This window comes from Priapulus caudatus, unplaced genomic scaffold (genome assembly GCF_000485595.1).
Source record: "Priapulus caudatus unplaced genomic scaffold, Priapulus_caudatus-5.0.1 Scaffold871, whole genome shotgun sequence".
NCBI classification, from domain to species: domain Eukaryota; kingdom Metazoa; phylum Priapulida; class Priapulimorpha; order Priapulimorphida; family Priapulidae; genus Priapulus; species Priapulus caudatus.
The window spans coordinates 35,294-45,994 of record NW_014577932.1 but is presented as its reverse complement, the minus strand read 5'-3'; the positions used below and the strand labels follow the sequence as shown (position 1 = coordinate 45,994).

Here is a 10,701-nt window from a genome sequence, read left to right as displayed (position 1 = left end):
CAGCTCGCCTTAGGGCGTCCAGTCAGCAACAGCCAGCAGCGAGCCAGCTGTTATATACACATTATACATGTTACACGCTCGCCGAGGTATGCACTCTCTTTGAGTGCGCTCTGTCTAGTTCTCTTTGTGAAGAAGCCCCTTCAGTTTCACTAAGTTACTAATGTATAATATATACCCATCTTATAAAATGCCATGCATATAAATCGTCTTGTACTGTACAAAATGTTGTTGTGGCAAATAAAATTGGTAACAGTCGCATCTGTGCATTAGAATTTAGATGATGTTTTTTCTGTGTGCTGGTGCCACCAGCTAGCCAGTGACTATATAGCATGCGTTGCCTTTGATAATATCAGGTAGTTGGTGTCGACACATTTTGGGGATAGTGATTTATTCCAGTGCCATGATTGGCTGGAAGGAAATACTGTAGCATGGGTTTTTTATGGTTGTGACTTGTGATGGTACATGTGTGCACACATTTATAACTACTGAACATTGTAATTAAATATGTAGCAAATTGTAATTAATTGGTATCTCGTCGTTACTCTATTCGTCGGTCAGTGATCGTAAACAGTGATGGTCGAAGAGGTTGTGTATATCATACATGATATAGACGTCTTTATTTGAATACATATGATGTAACGTACAAGCTAGTGCTTGTCGACTAGCCAGTGCCACACCCGACTCTCTCGAATCCTCTGCCCTCTCCCTCTTATAGGCCGGCCCCCATAAGCCACCAAGGCCGCCCCTTGTATAGACCGGTTCCATGACGTCACGGCTTAGCGTAACCAGTAGCCAGGCTAGCGTGCCTTGTTGCTCTGTATAATTCCGCTGCCTGGGTAAAACAGGTTCGGAGATGAGACAATGAGCCATTAGCTGTTTATGGCACAGTAATCCATTTCGCATTGCCACATTTCACCCCGGCATATTCAAGTCGATTAAACTGGTAATTTAATCGGCTTGTCAGTCTCCTGACTGATTACAAATATACATTTATAAACCGAACGCCATGTAAACGTAAATATTAATATAGAATAGTGACAATGCTGTATCATAGCGTCCTATCCGAATCGAGCTCTTCACGTTAGGGCTCGTTCAGCGCGACCACAACCAGACTCTCCTGCTCCTACATCTCTCTTCTCTCCCCTCTAATCGCTCTTCTATATATTACCCCCAAAACCCCTACATCCTGAGCGCACATGTCACCCGTTCTCCCAAACCGCGTCCTACCTCCATTTCACAATGACCCTAGAAACGCCCGACCTAAAACACGTTTATCATTCTCCCTATAACATCAATGTAGCCGCACAAGATGCCACAACAACCCCTAGTCTAGCTCCGCTGACTAATTCATGCAACATTTGTAAAACACATGTTACACATATCATATGCAGTTATATCTGAAACAAAAATTTGTATACATGTATAGTTTTATTTGTTGAAATTAATATTTACAGTTTGTCTGTTAGTGTTATTGCTTTATGTGAATTGTTGTACAGCACTGTCATTAGTTTTTAACTAGATAGCCTTAGGTGATGATTATTTTGAGTGTCTATATTAGTTTTTTGGTGAAACCTGTTTTTGATATAGTTATACAAAACTTTGCTATTATACTTATCATTATTTTTTGTATTTCAGGTAAAACACCTCTTCAACTCTTTAGAAGTACAATATAAAGTTCTTGAACTAGACAAACTAGGTACGTACGTTTTTGCGTGAATAATTAGTACATCTGAACTCTACGTGACCCTGTTGGTGTGTAGCGTGTACTTGGGCAGATGGGGTCGTTGTCGTATCAGGTACTACAGATATGCACCCGGTGTAACGATATACCGGGTATATTGCAATCTATTTTGAAAACTCAATATATCGCGATACAACATCCGGATATCGATATTTTACTATATACGCATACAGTATTACTGGTAAGCGACCAATGCATGGAGAACTGTGCGGTACTACCTATGGTACTACTGCGCGGGCAGGCGTGGCAACTCTCTTTCACCTATTATTGCCGACAGTTTCCTGTAAATTCCGTCCAAATCCTACGTGCAACGCTACCAAAATCCTACGCTGCCAGCCGCCATTGCTCTCGCGGCTCCACTGTTGCACGCTTACACTAATATATATATAGTATACACAAACTGTGAAACAGTGACCGTGTCAGGTAGAATAGTAGCTCCAAGAAACGGTATTGCTAGGGTTAGAATACTGTGTATACTGTGTATATATTGACGTTAGTCACACAGCCTGGTCGGGTTAGTAGAATAGTACATACTTACAACGAGAGAAGGAGCCGGTCGCGCGTGTGTGTGTGCCTTGCAGGAAGATGGTGGGCACTGGTCTGTCTACCGCAGTACTTACTACTTATATAATATACCAACGCTGCACTGCACTGTTTGCCTGGCCTGGGCGCATGACTCAGCACTCACTCGCGCGATGGAACACTGATATGACCCCAAGAACCAAGTGCACACACCGCACAATCTTGGTGGGGTGCCATGGCAGGGCCACTGCTTATGCACGGGACCGGTTATGTTTGATAACCCCCCCCCCACGGCAACGATTGCCGCATGACTGATGGATGCTCCGATTCTCAAGGGCTGGCGGGATTTTCTGTAAAAATCTAGAAAGCATGAGCAGCGGCAGTGCAGCTGTAGTACATGTAGATGTATGTACATAGTTCCACGTTGTATGTGTATAGTTCTACGTTGTGTGTACATAGTTCCACGTTGTATGTGTATAGTTCTACGTTGTATGTAGTATATGTACATAGTACCACATAGTAACACGTTTTCCGCCGGCTAATTTCGCCGAGGCTGCTGCATCGATCAATTGAATGTTCCCGACACTATTCTAGTTACTATTCTAGTTGTATGTGTGTATGCGTGCGTGCGTGCGTGCGTGCGTGCGTGCGTGCGTGCGTGCGTGCGTGCGTGCGTGCGAGCGTGCGTGTGTGTAATGTATGTGTGTAATGGTATGTTGTATGTATGTATGGTCATGTATGTATGTATGTAGTCGTATGTATGTATGCATGTAAGCTATGCATGGCACATGGGTTCTGCGCAAGAGGCACGTTATGAGTCTGCGGGAAGGCGGCCCACGGCTCAAGGACTATTTGTCTCGAGTCGCCGCCACTGCTAAATATCGATAGGCGCGGCAGACGCCCTAGCAGGCAGTGAAGCGGCAAACCGGCCTTTGCGGATTTGGGCAGGCGTGGACGCGTAAAGCAGGCAGCGGGCGCGCATCGCGTATAATGGAAAAAGGCTTGGAGAACGCCTGATGTATGTATGTATAACGGGAAACCTTTAGATCGGTGTTTTCCCGCTTTTTTATGTAGGCTCATCTGACCAGTAAGTCAGACTGCAAGCTGTGGTAGAATCGCATGACGTGCGGTGCGTGCGTCCGCGCGGGGTGCGTCGCGTCAACGAGTTGGGGCAAGCAAATCTAGAACGGCTCGATCGTACGGATTCGAAAGTCGGACATGGGGGGTAATCCGAAAATGAGTTGGGAAATGTTGAGATCTGGGGGTCAATAGGTCAGAGAGGGGAACATATCCTGCCTTAACTAAGGTTATGGGGAGGAAGATGCAGAATTTGCGGCACAAATCTAAACGGCTCGACCTAGGCTGCGTGAAGTCGTGTATAGGCAGGCTTTCAAATTTTCTAAAAGGGGCGACGATCGCTCGGAATAGCGCGCTCCAGTGCCCCGGCACCAGAAAGTTGTGGCCATGGTGCGCGCAATACATCGCGCCTCCATAAGAAAGTGGTTGAAAAGCGCGACGAGCAAAAAGTATGTGTATTATGTTGAAATAGCGGCTCTATAGAGTTGTCGCAATTGTAGGGGGGTCAAAAAGGTTAGGCATACACACAATTTGTGGTGTGTAGTAGATTAACGTATGGCAAAGAGGGTACAGGGTTACGAACCCCTCTGGGGTTTTATTACAGACTAGAACACGGGTCAATACAGGTACCGTTACGACGTAGCCCCAAGTTAGCGCCGGCTCGTTTTCGCACTATACGGCGTGGCCAGAGAGTGGTTTCTGCGCGGACGTGAAACAGTCGTAGGGCTGGAGGGGCTACATACCGTGGCTAACTGACGTACGACAGGTAATTGGGGCTAGTTTGTTGGGGATGGATTTGTGATGCATATTTCCGTCTGGAAATCATGCAGACCTTAAGGATGAAAATCAGAATAAATAAACAAGCTTTATTCTTTTACATCCGATCAAACTTTCTATTATTATGCTGTGTGCTAGTGTTGGGTGTGTGAGTGTTTACGAAGAAATGGTAATCATGACGAAGCATTGAATGAATGAAGGTGAAGATGAATGGATAATCAGTGGATTGACTATGACATCCAATTTTCGTTTTTTGGATTTTCAACCTTCTAGGACTGGGCTGATTGGTCATGACTCATGCAATCACACCCGGCAAGAGGCATGAAACGGAGAGCCCTCAAGGAGGGCTCTCCATCATCACTCTTTAAAACGGTGTGATTTTTTAGTGAGGTCTCTCCATCATGCCTCTTAAAGGCCGATAGGAACACGTGCAGCGACAACGACCGACCCGTACGACAAACGACTTTTCAAGAAAATTCAGAACTATTGTTTTCCTATGAGGAGCCATTGCACAGCCCTGACAGCGACGACGACCGGCCGAAACCTCCAGACGACCAAAATATTTAGAAACGTTTCTATTGATGCGCCGAGCGACTTTCGCCGGCGATCACTTTACCAAATGGCCAATCACAGTCCGTTTGCTATCGGCACGTTGAACATTGCGATTACGTCATAAAATTATCAAACCAATGCATGCGCAGGATAGTAGACCTGGTCGCCAGCGCTAACTTGGTAACTCGCACGCCTGTCAGAAACGGTGGTCAATCGGCGAACCCTCAGTGATCGGCCATCTAACCGAAAAGCCGTGGCAAGGCCTACGGTCAGCCATCAGACGTTCGTATACATATTCTGGCGTATAAAATTCTTTATTATACTTATCGTTATACCCATAGAGCGTTTTTTACAGGCAATTTCATTTAGAAAGGCAGTCAGCAGTGAGATTTTTTGGCCCGTTTGGTTCCATGGTTGGCCACTGTGGCACTGGGACTGGGTGGTGAGGGGCTGGTGAAACCTTTTGGTCCGTTAGCGGTGGTCGGGTCGTTTGTCAGGCTGCAGTGTGGCTGGGCGGGCCAGTCGCGGCGACCCGATTGTTCGGTTTGGAGGGTCGGCGGTCGCTGTCGCTGCAGTGTGTCTTGGCTTGTAGGGTGTGATTTCTTAGTGGAGCTCTCCATCATGCCTCTGTAAGGGTGTGATCGTATGGAGGCGTGAAAAGACGCCGCCTATGGTGTCCTAGGGGAGTCATTAGTAGTCCTCCCTGTACTTTTCCAATCTGAAAGCCTGGTATACGGCGCGAACCCCACCCCCCCCTGGGACCCCGCATCACCACAACCACCACCGAAACCCCAACAGCCAACAGAAGGCGCCCCCAAGACCCACGCCCCACCCCGCCCCCACACCCCCCCGCCACCGCCCCCCGCGCCCACACCCGCCCCCCACACCACCGGCCCGCCCCCCCCCAGCCCACGCATCATGGAGGAAAAAGCATCCACGTGGTGCCGATAATTGGGAGTCACAGGCGTCAAAGTCTAATGGGGCACAGGGGCAGATTTCTAGCACATTTTTCTAAGGACAGTGGTCTGACGGAGCGATTGAAAGAACTTTTTTGCTTTCAGGCGTGAACCACCATTTTTATGGCGTATTGAAAGGACATAAAATGTAACTTCTTCCGCTGAACATAGCGAAGAGTAAAGTTCGGATAACCTTTTGAACCGCTCAACGAGCAGGCTTTAAAACATCCGATTTGCTTGACTGGATTAACAAAGGACTGAAAGCTGGCTTTGCTATTGTGGATGTAAGGGCTAACAGTTGCAGGGCAGTGTCAATTGGCAACTTAGGCAGATGTTTGTTGAAAAAGGTTTACGCTCCATAAATAATATTATTTTCTAAAGCGCACCCCCTGAGTAAGCCACCGGCCCTGTATTTAGCACGGCTGGTAATAGCACGCCTGAATGCCGGTGGGGTAGCAAAAACACGGGGGCAACGCCCATCTACGCACATGCAATGGGGGTAATGGCACTATTCTAATCAATAATTATTGCGGCCTGGCAAACCTGCAATTCAAGACTGTTGTTAACTCGCAGCTGAGCGAAATTCTCGGCCGCTGGCCCTGAGTATACTTTGGAATTTTAAGCCGGTAGGATTTCACGTCAACATCAAAGAGTGAGGTATCACGCACTGAACCGGCCGCTGCCTTCTTTGATTATTGATGACACTTGGCACCGCGCCAGTCTCGGCGGCAACTGCTTTTGCCTATCACGAGCCCCGCCTCCCCCTGCCCCTAAACCCCACGCCTCCCCCACACCCACTAATAGCTCGCGCTCGAGTCAAGCCAATATGCCCAATGCGATCACATGTTAATATAGCAAAGTCAATTGAAAGTTACAGCAGCTGTATCTTTCTTACTGTACTACCGGTATCACGCAAAGCGCTAAGCTTATCATAGATCTTAGATCTGTATTATTAGTATCCTGAGATATACCCCTACACTAAAAGACGCCACGTATAAGAACATCGTTTTAAGAACCTGTTAGGCGCTAAATTTCCCCATTTAGGACCCCCTTACCCATCAAGGAACGGCTGTTTAGCTAAGAGTTTAAAGTAGGGTTCTATTTTTCGCCATGGGCAGATGATCGGACTTAACAAAGAAACAACAGGTAATAAAAAAAGAACGAGGCTCAACATAGACGGCGATGAATGTGCCAGCAGCGTTTTTTTGGCACGCATCTTTTGCATATTGTTTTGTTTTCCTGTGATACCTACTGTATCATACTAGTATGGTAAGCACTGAAAAACCTTACACTGTGCCATCATGGGTATTAATTAGCCAAAATTGCAGTCCTTGTAAAGAAAATTTTAACAGATCAATTTGAATCAAGTATAAGCTTATACATATTAAAATAGAAACAATTAAAACCTACTTTAAGAACCGTTTTGAGCCTAATTTTGATCAAGTAAACACCATTGGTACATCAAGAGACATATTGAGGGCTCACTTGAAAAATCTATGTTCTTATCCGCGGGTGTTTTACTGTATGCTGCTGAGCGCGGGAAACGCGGTGGTGGAGGGCGCAGCATTGTTCAGTTGCCAGTTCGAGTTTTTATCAAAGAATACCCAGCTACTTTACAGCGTCAGTTTGAGCGGCATGTCGCCCCTGCGCGCACGCTTTGTTATTTGATAGTTCCGCCACCGGTAATTGCTCCAACATTTAACCGGGCGAGATTTTGGTTCCGCCCGGGAGCTTCCAGGCTCCACTTCTACAGTAATGTCCTAACGCCGTACCGCCTGCCTCTACCGCAATCCGATAACATCTATGTTCCTTTAGCCGCCCGGCCCCACCCAGGGGATGGTGACGCATCACCTGCTTTCTTCGCAGCTGTGGCAGGGGTGACCCCTCACTTCATGGAGGCCTATCCACATGATCTTACTAGGGTGTTTGTATGCGGCAAACTTAACAGAATGGCTTTCGATGTACCTGTCGCTCTTGCCGCTCGTTTCCATGCTGACTGAGCGATATGTAGACAATACGATGTAGCACAGAGCAACGGACCCGCCCGCGTTATGTACATTAGTGTTACGACCCGGGGCGTGTCGATTTGTTCGCGTACAAGCGGAGCAGCCCGACGGCTCAGAACTGTATCGTTTCTCCGTGCGCGCAGCGCTGCGTTTCTTGGTCATCCAGTACAGCGTTGGCAGACTGGGTCGTTGTCGAGGTGCGATCAAGCGTAAGCTACAGATTGTACCCCGACGGTCAGTTTAAGGATTTGTTACGTATTAACATACTTCATGTTTATATTTTTCATATGAAGGTACTGTTTACGGGTTAGCGGTTAGGGAAGTTAGGGTCCTTCTGTACGAACAAGCTCTGGTAGCACTACTTGTGTATAAACTATATCGATTAGCCAGTCGGAAGTGACATGAATCTGTAGTACCTGATACGACAACGACCCCTTGAGCGTAAGTTTGAGATGTATCAGCTGGCGGCAGTTAATGTAAGCTACAGCATGCATAGTGCTATAGTACTAGAGATACAGCATGCATAGTACTAGAGCTAAGTGCTTTAATACCCTATAATAGTGCATGTATAGTACTAGAGCTACAGCATGCATAGTGCTATAGTACTAGAGCTATAGTACTAGAACTACAGCATGCATAGTACTAGAGCTACAGCATGCATAGTGCTATAGTACTAGAGCTACAGCATGCATAGTGCTATAGTACTAGAGCTACAGCATGCATAGTGCTATAGTACTCTATAATAGTGCATGTATAGTACTAGAGGTAGAGCTACAGCATGCATAGTACTAGAGCTACAGTACAGCATGCATAGTGCTATAATACCCTATATAATAGTACATGTATAGTACTAGAGCTACAGCATGCATAGTGCTATAATCCAGATGAGATAATTCTCTAGTTGCATGCTAGCAAGATGCTAGTAGTTGACGCTTTTAGTTTTAGTAACAGTAGCTAATATAACATTAGTTATTATCTACTCTTAGTTTTAGTCCTACTTGGTGTTGTTTGTAGACGGCGGCGTAAATCGCCCCGCAGTGGCAGCCACCGCAGCCCCTACATCGCGGAACCAGTCTATTGTGCTGTGGCACAGACATGCCGAATGCCGGTAAAACATTAATAGTTTCTGTTCTGTTTCCCTGCCAGGTTTACGTTATACACCCGTTCGCTAACACCTGGTTGAATAAGTTACACTTACAGTACAAGGCCGTACGTAGCATTTGGCGAATTTTTGCATTGTTTACGAAATATACCTGAAAAGCTCTTGTTCCGCTTCTGCCGCTTGGTCTTTCCGTACGACGTGGATATCTGTTCGTATGCGTTATTCGTCCGAGCAGTTGTTGCGCATGCGCTGTTCATGTTGCATGCCGCAGGCGCACGGCACGAGTGCCGTAGGTCTCAGCCGTAGGTAGCAAGTGTGAAGTGGGGGTCTTTTTTAAAAGACAATTTTTAAATCTAGACGCTCTAAAATGCTATTTACCCTTTAGATTTTTGATTATTTTATGCCCTTTAGGCTGGGGGCCCGTAGCGTTTTGCTACGGCAGTCCTACGGCTGTGACGCCCCTGCATATGCATACATTCGTTGCGTATGTGGTTATACACCATAGATAGTGTTTGGTACTATCACTCGCGTATATATACGAAACCGCAGAGCGTATAATAAGAGAACCGGTTTATAGTTAGTGTTAGGGTTAGGGTAGGGCCTCAAGTTTTCTGCTTTCTAAATGTCAAATTCTGCTTTCTTCTGCTTTACAAATCTCAAATTCTGCTTTCTTCTGCTTTCTAAATTTCGCCATTCTAAATTTCACCAAAAGCTTAGAAAAGCCTTAATTTTTTTTAATTCATGCTTTAATTTGCTGCTACGTTTTGGTTCGGGCGGCATTGTAATGATTCGATCAATTCAATTTAACAATCTAAGCATGCAGAACATAATTTGACTCGAGCAAACTCCAAAGCATGCGGTATTATACGTGTGGTGCGATGAATGCATGAATAGTTTTGAATACGCTAGCTAATAGATTTAGAGCGCCGTATGAGTTGCGCGTACATCTGCACACACTGTCTGGTGTCCAACGGGGTTCCTAGCTTTCGTTGCTACACTGGATTGGCTGAGCACTAAAAACAATCGCGTTTGAACGCGATTGTTTATTGTTGGGCGCGCTGGTGTATTTGTATGCAAGCGATGAAAAACCGGTTGAACGCGTTGAATGCGAGCGATCAGTCAGGCGTATGGGATCGCAAGCGAAATACGCTGCCGTGAGACGCACGCCCGCCCGACCCGCGCGCACCGTGTTTATCGATCGCAAGTGGCCAGCGTAGAAAATCGCACAGTGTGTCCTAGGCTCCTAGTCCGTTAATTTTTACATCTTTTTTCAAGACTGAGTTTTCCGCTTTCTCTTCCCCTTCCGCGATTTACGCGGGAAATTCGCTTCGCGGAAAACTTCGGGCATTAGGTTAGTGTGCCTCCCTAGACTAGCATTATATTACATTTATGTAATACAACATGAACAGCGCATGCGCAACAACTGCTCGGACGAATAGCGCATACGAACAGGTGTGTCTGATGCTCGGCAGTGTTGTAGGTCTCGAGACCGTTTTCCTTGGTCTCGGTCTCGGTCTCGGTCTTGGCCTCGGAGTGCAATGACTCGGACTCGGACTCGGACTCGAGGACTCAGGTCGAGGCCATTACATACATAGTACACAACTGTACATATTGTAACACGCAGTTTACAAGAATTTAAAACTAAAACTCCTAGGTTTTCTAGATACACGGCCTAATCTTGTAACGTTTTCAATGGCTTGATTAAGATTCTCGTCTCTTTGGTTTGAATCTGCTGTCACTTCGTCCCTTTGCGCTTTTTCTACCACTTCTTTCTCTTCTAGCTTCTACCACTTCGAAGGTACTAGCACTCTCTCATTTGGTTTAACAAGCCGTGTCCTTCTCGTAAAACACAAATGGATTTGTTACTTTGACACTTTTCGTATGACTCGTGTCTCTGTGTTTTCGGCTGACTATACACTTTCGAATGTCTACGATGCACTGTTGCGATTTTTCCCCTTTTTCCTTTTT

At 46.2% G+C, this 10,701-nt stretch overlaps 2 protein-coding genes across 5 annotated transcripts in view; one reads left to right on the top strand and one right to left on the bottom strand.

The window, feature by feature from the left end:
* The window catches only part of LOC106814097 (3'(2'),5'-bisphosphate nucleotidase 1-like), an 11,193-nt gene extending 2,213 nt beyond the window's left edge, over window positions 1–8,980 (bottom strand). Inside the window, exon 1 of one of the 4 annotated variants that reach the window (XM_014818372.1) lies at window positions 8,885–8,980. The gene's annotated coding sequence lies outside the window, so the exon portion shown is untranslated. Of the gene's footprint in view, window positions 1–2,275; window positions 2,468–8,829; window positions 8,849–8,884 lie in introns of those variants that run through there. The other 3 variants (XM_014818375.1, XM_014818374.1, XM_014818373.1) reach the window with 3 other exon arrangements.
* Window positions 1,631–10,701, top strand: part of LOC106814096 (thioredoxin reductase 1, cytoplasmic-like) — a gene marked incomplete at its 3' end in the record, with an annotated part of 27,323 nt that continues 18,252 nt past the window's right edge. The window contains 1 exon segment of the mRNA XM_014818371.1: window positions 1,631–1,696.